The 13,533-nt window shown below is 44.0% G+C and overlaps 1 protein-coding gene across 8 annotated transcripts in view; it reads right to left on the bottom strand.

Moving 5' to 3' along the window:
* Positions 1-13,533, bottom strand: part of PKIG (cAMP-dependent protein kinase inhibitor gamma) — a 100,534-nt gene that overhangs the window by 22,578 nt on the left and 64,423 nt on the right. For all 8 annotated transcript variants that reach the window (XR_014297659.1, XM_082669516.1, XM_082669512.1 and 5 more), the window contains one exon: positions 4,408-4,477. The gene's annotated coding sequence lies outside the window, so the exon portion shown is untranslated. The remainder of the gene's footprint in view (positions 1-4,407; positions 4,478-13,533) is intronic.

Raw genomic sequence — 13,533 nt, 5'->3', positions numbered from 1 at the left:
ACTCCCTCCCCTCCTTCATATTTATTGCTCACTGGGCACCGGGGATTCAGCAACGAATAAAACAGACCCTCTGCCCTCATGAGGCTAGAATTCTATTGGAGCGACCCACACTAAGGAACAAGAGGGACACGGGTGCAGGGACCTGAAGCGGGGAGAGCAGGCAGATACCTGGGAAAGTGGGCCAGGCAGAGGGGACAGCATGCAAGAGGCGGGGCCTGCCTGGTGTCCAGAAAGAGGGCAAGGAGGCCACAGGGCTGGGGTGCAGCAAGTGGGGAGAGAGAAGGCTGACGAGCAGAGTACAGATTCCCCTGTGCCTTCGGCCCACGTAACCACAGTGTGCACTGGACCCCAGCCCCTCGGTTTAGTATTCCAGCCCTCTGCCCCCTACCTCCAGGCACTGGGTCTTCAAGTGACAGCCAGCCCCCAGGCCCAGTGTCCTCTTCCCTGACCCAGCAGAAAAGATAAGGGCTCCCTGCTTTGCCACCATACAGGTGCTGATACACTTGTCCCATACCTGCCCTCTCAACTGGTTCTAGAAGGATAGGCACCCTGACCCTCTTGTCACTGTATCCCCAGCAAACAGCACAGTTCATGATGCGTGGAAGATGCACAATAAATATATCCACATGAATGCGTTAACGAACAAACAAAATAAGAACTGAAGAACATTTGCACTCTCAAGCCAGTGATGAAAACCACCATACGAGCGCTGGCTCCTGACCAAACAAACAACAATGATAAGAATAAAATAAAAACGGCTACCAATTATGGGTGTATATGCTATGCATCAGATATGGTAAGAAATGCTTTCCATATCATCCTATTTTCGCTTCCCTGTAGCCCTGCACAATTAGATCCCTTTTACACACAGCGAAGATGTACCGGAGCCCCCGATTCACACGCAGGCCTGGCTGGCTCCTAGGCCCGAGGCCTCAAAGGTGGAGCCTCTCTTTGGCTCAGGAAAGCAGAGGATGTGGGAGCCGAGGACAAGGCGAGCTTAAAGGGGCGAAAGTGGCAGGAGGGTCTGACTGGGAGAAGAAAGGGAGGTTCTCCTTGGTCTTCATTTATACCTGTCTCCACAAGGTCGCCTGACCTGCTAGGGTTCTGCTCCAGCTCTGAGAATCACAGAATGTTCCTTCACTCCTTCAGTCATTCATTCAACACTTACTAAGTACAGACTCTTCCCAGCACTGGTACTGAAGGTACTTTGGGAGGCACTGCATTATTTAACCCTCATAATGGACAGCCCGTGGCTCAGAGAAGTTGCGGGGATCACCCCAGGTCCTCTAAGCAGTCAGTGACCAAATCAGGCCTTGAACCTGGGTTTCCTCATCCCCAACTCCTCGCACATTCTTCAGGATGGGTGCATTCTGGGGACGGCTCTGTCTCGATGTGGGTGATACTGCATATGTCTCATCCCCATCAGAGAACTGTTCTGTTACCAAACTCCCTGCCCCTCTGGCTTGTCTCAGTGCAAATGGCTCTGCCCACCTGGGCCTAATAAGGCCACGCACTGTACTAATAAGGAGAAGGAGCTTTCAGAATGACTGCCTGAGCACCCACCACAGTGCCAGGTGCAGAGCGCCTAATAAATGTTTTCAAAAAGAACGACTGAATGAATGAGTCAGGAGAGATACACAGTGGATCTGCTAAAGTGACAAGAGTTCAAGAGAGCATGTGGTTGTACATCCTCTGAGTGTCTGATGGGATCCTGTCCTGAATTTCAGAGTGACGGGCAACTACATGAGTGCCCTTCACTTTGACAACTAGAGCCAGGCAGACACAGAAGCAAGCCAGGGATTCCAATGGCAGAAAAAAGATCCTATGCTGAACCACCACTGGTTCTGCCACCAATGGAGAAATGCGGCCCCACGAACCCATCATTGTTTTACAGCCACTCGCTGAGAAGAGCGCGTTTGACAGGTGACGTTGACAAGTGGAAATTACTCAGAAACAAACTTGTCTCTTGCCTATGTCAACCCTAAATTTGGGCATATCAAAGACATGCTTGTAGCTTCTTAGCTAATAAAGCCATTTATAAAATACATTAGAGTCAAATTTCATTTGTCTTATTATTCCTCAGGGAATGACTCACACCAGATCACCAAGATTCCCACACTGTTACTCCTTTAAGTATCAAAACCTTATGTGGAGACAGAAAGCAGATTAGTGGTTGCCTAGGACTGGGGAGGGTTGGGGGCTTGGGAGGGTGATGAGTTAAGGGTGTGCGATTTCTTTTGGGGGGAATGAAAATGTTCTAAAACTGATTATGGTGACAGATTCACAACTCTGTGAATATACCGAAGGCCAAGGAACTGTAGGCTTTAAATGGGTGAGCTGTGTGGTATGTGAATTATGTTTCAATGAAGCTTATCTGAATTACAAAGGAGAGAAATTCTTCTCAGGTACTGCACTAACGCATTAGTGTATCACCCACTAACCTTTTCTTAATGATTTAAGATCAGTGCTGTGTGCATAGTTTTTCATATCTGGTATAACACGGCCATGTTCTTAGTATTATTATAAGATACAGGACAGTTTGCCCTACACTAAACAGCCCCATATTTTTTCTGCTTTATTTTTCTAAAAATGCCCTTTACTTTCACCATAAAGCTTGGTGGTTAAGCTCATGTGCTTGGGTCACGTATTACTTACTGACTTATTGGCTGTGTGGTCTCTGGTGAGTTACAAAGTCTCTCTGTGCCTCAGTTTCTCCATATGTAAAATAACAGTTCCAACCTCCGTGGAAAGTTGTAAGGATCAAATAAGATAAGGTGTACAAAGTATCTGACGCTGTTCTTGGCAGTGGTAAGCCAGACTGAAATTTAACTATCAACACTATTCCCACTGCCGTCAGTGTAGCTGCCGGAGCAGCCCTTCCGAGCTGCAGACTCGGAAACCAGAAAACCCACACAGTGTGCTCAGTGACATGAAACAGGGGCTGGGGGTACAATTCCACGACTGGACTTTGGGACATCCCATCAGATGGCTCTGAGCTTCAGTGATATTAGCTAATTTGTCCCAGTTCAACCCTAAACAGAAAAACCTAGAGGCTTGGTGAGGTCGCCCAAGATATCCTGGCATGTGGGAGGCTGCTGCCCAAGGGGACGCAGTGCCCCACACCACTTGAGGCTCTCTCGAGACCAATGATTCTTCCAATTCAGAGGTCACAGACACACTTGAGAATCTGAGGAAAGCTACAGACGTTTTGCCTAGAAAAGTACGTGTGTGTGTATGCATACAAAACTGTACCCATGTTTACAGGGAAGTCTTGAACCCCAGAAGCCTGTTTAAAAACCCAGGCTCTAAACTTCAAGGTTCAGTGGCTGGGACCCAATGCTCCCACAGCAATTGGAATAGAAGGTCCTCTGATCTTGGCCAGATAAACAGTCCTGGGAGCTGACTGCCGCATCCTAGTCACTGCAAATATATGCATCCAGGGGATTCCCAGCAGCACTGAGTTAGAACAGGACACAAACCTGGTGGCTCAGGAAGCTACTGTAGGGCAAGGCCCAAAAGCCTTGCCGATAAGCAGCTGGGGAGTTCCAGACCCAGGGCAACTGCCTTCCAGATAAGATTCTCGCTCTGCCAACAGAGAAGAGGAATCTTAGGAGAGGTGCTAGAGGCAGGCCAGGCCATGAGAGGGAATTCAAAGGAGCTGGAAACCCCCCAAATTCCCAGGACTACTAGGACTTGGACAGAGTACTAAAGGCTGGAGATTCTGCCCTAATGCAAGAGGATGGAGCTGGAAAGGGGTAGGCGAGGTGGGGGCAAGGGAGGTGGGTGGACCACGGGTCAGAAGCTGTTAGAAAATGTTTGGATACCATAAAAATATGAACACTAACCCAAAGTGGCCACACTTCCAGGCAGGCCATTCTATGTTGTATGAACTGCATTTTTCTTACAACTGGAACGGACCTGCACCATCTCTCCTCATCAGATCACTGGGCTGTACTTGTTTCTATGCGCTGGGTTTTGCCTGCTTTTGCTCCTGTATCACAGTATTAAAATTCCCCAAATGTGCCCTAGTCTTTATGAAAATACCTTTATAACAAACCATTGGTGGACAGGAAAGTTGGCATCATGACTAGGTTTGCTAATAACTCCTGTGAATGATTCCATCTGCTTAAGTAGATGGCTGAAGAAACCCATTCTCTTTTAAGCCACCAGAAGTAAATTGTCTTTCTTTTGCTATAGAGAAACTATGTAAATGGAATCATGACTGAAATTGCAGAGTGATATTATATAACTTCTGAAAAGGGCCATCCTGTCTCTTCTTCATGGGGCCCACATTCCTCTCCAATTTCATTTGGAATCTATTTCTTTTCCCTCTTCAAATGGAAATAAAGGTATTTAGGTAAACATTTGTGATGCTACAGTAGTGGTATGAACAATGTGACTACCCACCTGGTTTAGTTTCTTTTTCCAGCTCGCATCTCTTCAGATTTTCCACTGTTGACTAATCAATATGGAAATTCTAAGGAACCAGAAGAAAAACAAAAATTAGAGCCAGACATACTCTAGGGTTGTAAACTGAAACAGTCTTTTAGGAATACAAGTTAACAACATCTATTAACATATTAACTGCACATATCCTTTGGATCAGTCAGATATCTAGGAATTTATACTATAAATATGCTCACATAAGTAAAAGAATGTTCAGTAAAACATACTGTGTAAAAGTAAAAAAAAAATAAGAGAGGAAACAACTTAAATGTCTGTTAATAGGAAAAGAGTTAAATTATGGTGTATCAATATGATGAGAAACTACATAGCCGTTAAAAAGAATGAGGGAGATTTTGTCATACTGACACGGGAAAATGTACATGCTCTGTTGTTAAAAAGTAGTGTAAAATTGTATATATTATTGCTTTTTTAAAAAAAATGACCATGATTGTTTATGCTTAGAAAAATGTACACTACAAAATTTTTGAATCTACATAGAAAAAGGCAAACAGCAAACTATGAACAGCGGCTCTCTTTGGGACTCAGAAAAAGGAATGAAAGACACTCACTTTTTACATAAACTACTTCTGTTTTAGTTGAAAACTTTTACAGAGGCATACATAACTTCCATATAATCATTATACATGCTATCTAAAATTCTAAAATATCAAGAGTAGGGGCAGGGCTTTCCTAGTGGTGCAGTGGTCAAGAATCATCCTGCCAGTGCAGGGGACACAGGTTTGAGCCCTGGTCCGGGAAGATCCCACATGCCATGGAGCAACTAAGCCCATGCGCCACAAGTACTGAGCCTGCGTTCTAGAGCCCACGAGCCACAACTACTGAAGCCCGCATGCCTAGAGCCCGTGCTCCGCAACAAGAGAAGCCACTGCAGTGAGAAGTCCGCGCACCGCAACGAAGAGTAGCTCCTGCTCACTTGCAACTAGAGAAAGCCAGCGCGCAGCAAGGAAGACCCAACGCGGCCAAAAATAAATAAAATAAATAAATTAACTAAAAAAAAAAAAAAAAAGAGTGGGGGCAAAAGACGTTTTCAGACAGAAACTGACTGAGCAAGTTTACCATTGACAAACTCCAAAAACATTCTCCAACAGAAGAGAAATTGAACACAGAAAATAAGTGAGATTTTAGAATCAACAGTGAGCAAAATTAGTAAGTATATTGGTAAATTTAAAGAAGTACTGATTGAGTGAAACAGAGCTAAATGAGGAGGTAAAAACGTATTTGATAATATTGACAATATTACATGTTTGACAATAATAACATTGAAGATGGAAGAGAAATCAGAGTTAAATGTTGTAAGGTTTTTGATTATTCAGGGCAAACACAGAAATACTGTTTAATTTTAGATAATACATCCATGATGCATATAGAAATTCTAAAGGTAAAAGCAACAAAATATAGAAATAGAATGCATAAGTTGCAAACCAGTTAGCATGCTCCTGGGTAGAAAAGCCTAATTATCCAAAAATGCCATCCTTCTCAAGTGACTACATAATTCTAATTAAATTCCAATAAGAATTACCAATAGGTTTTTTTGGATGGGTGAATAAAAAAAATTACTTTAGAGTTCATATGGAATAATAAGTATTCAAGAAAATTAGCCAAGAAATAGTAAAGATAATTATAAAAAATAAATAGGGGATCTGTCTTACAAGAAAAGCTTACTATAAAGACATTATAATAAAAAGATACAGTATTAACATAAGAATAGACAAATAAGCTGTGGATTAGAATAGCAAGTTCAGAAACAGATACAATAAAGGAAATTATTTATGACAAAGATGGGTTTCAACACAAAATAGAAAAGATGGCTAATTTAATAAATGGTGCTGGCCATCTAGAAAAAGGCTTGATCACTACCTCTTGCTATGTATAAACATAAATTCCAAAGGGATTAAACATTCAGGATTAAATTAATTAAAACCATAAAAGTATTAGAAAAACATTTAGGAAAATATTTATGTAACTTTGAGGTGGGGAAGTTATTCCTAAACAAGGCAAGAAATCCAGACACTATGAAGAAAAATACAGAAACAAATTAATAAACATATAATAGATTAGGAAAAATATTTGTAACACATATGGAATCCTTAATACATAAACACATAAAGAGCTCCTACTACTTGTTGAGAAAAAGGCAAATAATTCATAAGAAAAATGTGCAAAGGAAATTCATAGAAGAGGAAAATGAAATGGTCAATTAACATGAAACAATGTTGAGTTTCACTAGCAGTAAAGAATATACAAAAATAAAACACCATTTTCCCATCAGCTTGGTCAGAAATAAAACAATAGAGATGGAAGGAAGGAGAGATGGAGGAAAGAAGAGAGAATATCTAATACTGGTAAAGACTTAGGGAAATGGAAGTACTCACATATTGCTGGGGAGAATGTAAATTATAAGAACTCTCTGTAAAGTAGGACAGTTTTATCTATTAAAATGTCAAGTACGTATACCCTTTAACCCAGCAATACTATTTTTGAAAATATAATCTATAAAAACAAAAGGACCAGTGAAGAAAGATACGTACATACAGATATTTAACACAACAATAGTTTTCGTAAAAAAAATGGTAATAACTCGAGTATCTGCCAAAGGAGAAATGGTTGAATATACTGTGGTACCTCTGGATCTACAGCCCTGAAGTTATTTAAGAGTGAATCAAATTTGTACCTACCCATGATGTATTATTTAGTGGGAAAAATAAACTGCAAAATAATAAAGTACAATTCCACTTGTGACAAAACATAAAAACCACATACATACACAAAGCATCCATTCACGTAGGAGCCTGGAGAAAGGTATGGAAAGATATACACCAAACTGATTACAGTGGTTATCTCAGAAGGATGGAAATGGGGAGCAGGGAGAGGGGAGAGATTACAAACTTTTTCTTTATACATCTTCAAATTGTCTAGCTACAACAAGCATATGCATCACTTTAGGGAAAACTAATGAAGAAAACAAAAACAACAACAAACTAATGAGAGCAGAGAAAGCATGCTGGTAAACTGAGTCACACACTACCCATTTATCTACATGGGACAGTTAACTGCACTTACTGTCACTTTCTCTTTTGGTCAAATAGAACAGGTCTTCCAACCTATCATTTTAATAGCTGGAAGACACATTTTTTTAAAAAGCTTCATGAAAGGGAAAAAAGAGTGCACTTTATTTCCTAAGCATTTATGTCACTTTTTTAAGGGAATTTTTTTTTTTTTTTTTTTACTTAAATAAAAATGCTCCCCTTTAAAAATCCAAAAGCAAGCCTAAAGCTTTGGCTTGAAACTGCCCTGCTTAGGTGGTGTGTGGGCCGCTTCTGCACTGTTGACTGTTTTTCGTGGCTCTGTGCCCGTAATTGCCTTTCTCCCCAAACCCAATTAAATATACACCCGGGCATCTATGTTTGCCGGGAACCAAAGCCCAGTAAACCGCAGCATCTCTGCTCACAAGGCTCTCGGCCTCCAAGCAGATGCTCTGGCTTCTATATCAAATGGGTCCTGGAATCCAGAGACGTGAAATGGATTGTTTTGTAACCCATTCTGTTGGAAGGAGAAAGGAAGGAAGTGGTTTATCCCAGTGGATGAAATGAAAGAGAAAAGAGGAACAGCATTCACAACAAGCTCTTGAAGGAGAGCCACCTATGCTGAATCTGCCATTTCGGGGTTGCCTGGAAGGTACACTCTGTCCTTTCCTGGTGGCATGCTTCACTTTCAACTCTTATTTCACTGATAAGAAATCTTCCATTGAAATAATGATGATAGCTCATATGTCTACAGCATTTCGTATTTTACAAAGCAGTTTAAGATACTTATTCGATCTTCACAATGACCCTGGGATCAGATCAGCATCATTCCCATTGACAGATGAAAATGAGGCCCAGAGAAGTTAAGGATCCTTTAAGGTCACACAGCAAGTTGGTAACAGAGCAGCAGTACAAACTCAGGTCTCCAAACCCAAGTCCAGCGGGGAGCTCACATTTGAAATCAGAAAGGGGAACTATAGGCAAGCCAATGAATAGACATTGGCCCTTGGGAGTAAGAGATTTTTCCTGCCCCTTATGAAAAAATTACAGACTAGGAGGACTATTCTATGCCAACTCAGAGAGAAATTTTGCTCATGTACTGGTATACAGCTGCTGAATAAGGGAAGGAAAATCCCCTGCATCACCAGCCCCCTCCATCATTTTCCTAACTTCCCCCTGATCCTAACCTTCACCCTCTTCTCTCTTCCTTTCCCCTCTAGGCTTTAGCCACACTGCCTCCTTTCACTTTCCCCAACATTCCACAGGCTTTCCCGCCTTGCGCCTTTCACCTGTGTACCTCTCCCTACCTGGAGTATTCCTTCCCACCCGCAGCACCCTCTGCCCCAACTCCTAGGCATAACTGACTCCTTATCTTGGTTTGAACACCAGCTCTTCAGGCAAACCTGCCCCAACTACACTCTCCTCCGCATCCATCACTCATGCTGTTTATTTCATAACACCACCATCAGTCCATGTAAGCTTCACGTGAGGAAGGACCATGCCTGTTCTATGTAGCGCTGTCCACCTACCACCTTGCCCAGTGCCTAGCAGATATGAGGTGCTCAATAAACACGGGCTGAATACATGAAAGATTTACTGAAGTGAACCGAAGTCCCAGCTTAATAGCTACTCTCTCAGGCCTTCCACAGTACTGTCCCTCTCTTGGGGCACATAATCACACGTGTTAAGAGTCACCGAGTCCTTTTTTCCTATTAGGCTGTGAGCTACTTATAAGTCTTACTTACCTTGGTATTGCCCATAGCACCTCGCATAATACCGAAAACACAAAGGGCTCTTTACAATGGGTGAATTCACACATACGTACAGGAAAGTACAAAGGAAAGCCAGAGCCCCTAACCAAGCGCAGATAGTGGTTTCTTCCCCCGCGGGGACCGCAACACAGAACATGAGCACCTCTGAGATACGCAAACAGGGACTCTGCCTAGGGAGAAATTAAAACGAGCTAAACTCCAGATGCAGCCAGTGTGCGGGTGAGGGGATGCGGGCATAAGCATGGACTGCTGATGGAAGCTTATATAGGCTGACACTTTCCAGTGGCAAACCGGCAACGTGTATCAGAGATCTAAAAACGGTCATGCCCTTTGACCTCGCCATGCCTTATTTGAAAATCAGAGAAGTGAAATCACTGGGTGATGATTTAAGTATGTTTTTCTGTACTACCTCGCTTTTCCTTCCATGAACATGTTCCAATTTTGTAAACTGAAAAAAAAAAGGCCACAATATAAATGTTATAAAAACAAACCAACAGAAAACTTAGTGGTGATTTTAGATGACAGAATCACGCATCCCTAGAATTCCTTACTGAACATGGGATAGCAGATTCCGGGTCCTCTAAGGTGGGGCTGCTGCATTTTGTGATGAACTCCCTTCTTTCCTCTGAAGCCGAGGGGGATAGGAAGGTGCTGGGGGTGAATGCTTCGGCAGGAGCGGCTCTCATTTCCCCCTAACACGAGTGCTGGCAAAGCTCTGGGCGTCAGGAAATGGAGGGGAGCGTGGGGGTAATCAACCCAGCTCAAGACCACGACCTCCGTCCACGTGCTGCTGATCCACTGTAATTATTCACTCACCCACCGGTCCTCGCGATGCCCTGAGAACTGCACCAGGCCAGAGGCTGTCTCTTAATCAGCCTGTTCCTCTAGCCTCGTCTCCGGTACCCATCAGCCCTCAGCAGGTTTACTGAACGTCAGAAACCACAGCCATAAAGTACTAAACATAATTACTGACCTAGCTCCCTGGGACATAAGAACGCATTAGCAACCAAATACTTCATTTCTTTAGTGCCTTGAAGGTCCATTATTCAGTTCGGAAAAGCCAAGTTGAAGACCAGCAATTTCTTGGAAGATTAGAGACTTCTTTTCAAGTTAGGAAATGCTGGCCTCCTCCGGTCAGAGCGGATGTGTCTTCATCTGTGATTCGGAATGGCTCAGCACGGCAGCTGACTGCAACTTCCAAAGAAACCACTCTTTGAAGGGGCAGTTTTCAAAGTTTTCATGAGGCATTTCTGAAAGATTTCCAGGAGGTAGTGAGCTCAGCCTTGGGTCGTGATTAATGACTTGTTTTCAAGAACCTTAGATTTTCCACGTCTGTCTCCACTTAGGAATCACTTCTGGCCCCTCGTGAAAGCACTCAGCAGAGTGAACTGGGTGAGCTCAGCCGCTTGTCACACTCAGAAAGTAACACCTGCCACCACCTTTTTCCTTCAGCGGCTGGGCCAGGGACCTTGGGTCCCAAGAGAACAGCGCCCACTTCAGCTTTTGGCCTCATCACTTAAGTGGGTGACAGGAAACACTGCTGAGGTTTGGATTAAAGAGCCAGCATGGCAGCTCCAGGGCCCAGTAGGGGATGGGGGGGGTCGAAACTGAGGAGTTCAGAGATAACTTCAGGCTCCTCACGCAAATGCCATCCTGCGACTGAGGGGGCAGGTGCCTGTGACGTCAGCTGACTTTCTCTTTCTGGAAACCATAACGCAGCTAATCCTGAGCATGTATTTTTGGACCAACCAAGTGCAGTACGAGCTTTATCCTGCCTTGTCCTCAGGGCGCCTGTCTGAGGTAGGTATAATTGTGACCTCCCACTTTTCAGAAGAGGAGCACGCTGTGTGAGGGGGGTCATCTGTCTGAGATGGCTCAACTTCTCCTCGAACCCTAGACTGTCTAGAGTGACAGGGACTGGGGACACCAACCAGCCCAGGGGCCACAAATGCAAGTGCCCACAGGGGCCAAAGACCAGGCAGGAAACTAGAGAGCGCGACAGACTGGATAAGCATTCGAATTTAAACATAAATAAAAACCCAAACCAGGTACCTTCCTTCCAGAATATCACCTCCTCACCACCACCTTAGGAAGAGGGATGACTTTTTTAATCAGCCAAAGTTTTGAGATTCTGGGGCTCCAGATCCTGGGTGAGGCCGGGACAGAGGCCCGGGCCCTCCTGCTGCCCACGCCCAGGGGCGCTGCCCTGGCAGCAACAGTCCACTTTCAAAGGGCTTAGCTGCTGGAGAAGTGATGCTTCAGCTCTCAGATATGCTGAGGGGCTGCACGAACCCTCCAGTTAACCACGATCTTAATCCAAACATATCGTTTTAAATACTGCATCTTCCTGAGGGCTAGGGTCTCTGATGGCCTTAAAGAGAAAAAAAATCCCTTAAGTTGCCAAGATCTGGACACTTGGAAACTCAGAGGCCAAGATTTGACAACTTCTTTTGCTCTTCTTTGTACTTTGGCTCTGGTACCCTTTCCCTGCAGCAGTGCAGGCTGTGTCTCGGTGAGATGGAGGAGGGAGGGAGGCAAAAAAGGAGATTTCCCCTCCTTTTCTGCCTCTCTTTTGCCAAGTTAGGGAGAAGGACAGTGGGCTTTAAGTTAAAATGGATGTGTCTTCTCTGTACCTATGCGCCAAGTTCTCTACCAGGCAAGGAGGTACAGTGACAGAGGAGACGGTGCATGTGGTCTAGTGGAAGCAGTGAACTGATGTCACGCCAATAACCACGTAAGCACAGCGCAGGTATGACACTCCCTGGTGGTCTAGTGGTTAGGATTCGGTGCTCTCACAGCTCAGGTGAACACTAGGAAGGAGTTCCCAATAATATGGGAACGTATAGTGGAGATTTACCCTGTGGGTGGAGTTAGGGAATGATGATACTGACCACCTGGTGTTACGTGAAAGGATGAGCGTAACACGGGGCCTGGCCCTTAGCAGGTGCTCAGCACAGTTCATTCTTTTTTCTCCTCCCTCCCCGGTGTGCGTGCACACCACACTGAGATCTTCTCCTTCAGAAACACAAAACCTGACAACACTTTCAACTCAGAAGTAACTTAATATTGCCTGTTTTATGACGTCTTTTAATTCTCCTAGAGGCACCAGTATTCACCCATTCCAGGATCCTGAAAACTAAGGGCATTTTGCTCCTCAAGCCCTAAGGGGTCTCCTCAAAGGGGAAGGAGATTTCAGTGGTTCACTTCAAACTGAACTTGGGAACAGAGCTGACCCTTGAACAACACAGGGGTGAGGGGCACCAATCCACCGTGCAGTCGAAAATCCGAGTATAACCTTTACGGTCGGCCACCTAGATCATGGGTCCGCATCCATGGGTTTATCCATGGATTTAACCGACTGCAGATCATGTAGTTCCGTAGCATGTATTTATTGGAAAACATCCACAGAACAGTAGACCCTTGCAGGTTAAAGCCATGTTGCTCAAGGGTCAACTGTAAAGCGCTCATCTAGTTTCACCCCTCATTTAGGTACAAATGAGGAAACTGAGGCCCGGAGAGTGAAACACTTGCCCAGGCTTCCACGGTTTCCTTGGGTGGCCCTTCTATTATGTGGTGGCTCTTGTTTTTTTAAAGCTGAAGGCTGTCTTCTTTAACTGTGATTTTTTTCAACTATTTTTACCTGCTAGGAGGCTAGATGGAGCACACACAGCACCTGCAAGCCTTGTATCTCAAGCCACCTGAGAACCCTCAGCCCGGCACCCACTGGTACCGCCCCCTCCCTTCCTCTCTGCACAGAGTGGCTCCCTCGGTTTCAAATCCTGAACACAGAAGCCAACAAATAAAACGCCCAAAGACTTACACGTTCTGTTTATTTTCTAGGAATAAACAACACATTTTTTAAAGGAAGCAATAAAAAGATCACAAAGCCAAAGTTAAAGATCTCGATCTTGGAGTTTCCTATGCAGCCACTGAGGCATCAGGGCACAAGTGCTGAGGTAACTTCATGAAATCTAATTGTATCTGTATCTTAAATTTAAAATGCCGATGTTACATTGAAGAGGGGAAGATTATAGGGAATTTTCATTTGCAGAGATATTTCTCTCTACAATGTTTAAGATTTTTTGGTACCACCTTGGTAATCAGAAAAACAAATTAATAAAGATTTTCCAAACACCAATTTCTAAGGGAGGATTTATTTCCTCACTTATATTTGGGGCAAGGAGCTGCTTTCGAAGTTCTAGGTACTCTGTCAAAGTTCTTTGGGTAACAAAGTGAAACAGCATTTGACTGGAGCCCATCTGCGAGCCTTG

This window comes from Grampus griseus, assembly GCF_964374135.1.
Source record: "Grampus griseus genome assembly, chromosome: 14".
Classification (NCBI taxonomy): domain Eukaryota; kingdom Metazoa; phylum Chordata; class Mammalia; order Artiodactyla; family Delphinidae; genus Grampus; species Grampus griseus.
This window is presented reverse-complemented; position numbering and strand designations above follow the sequence as displayed.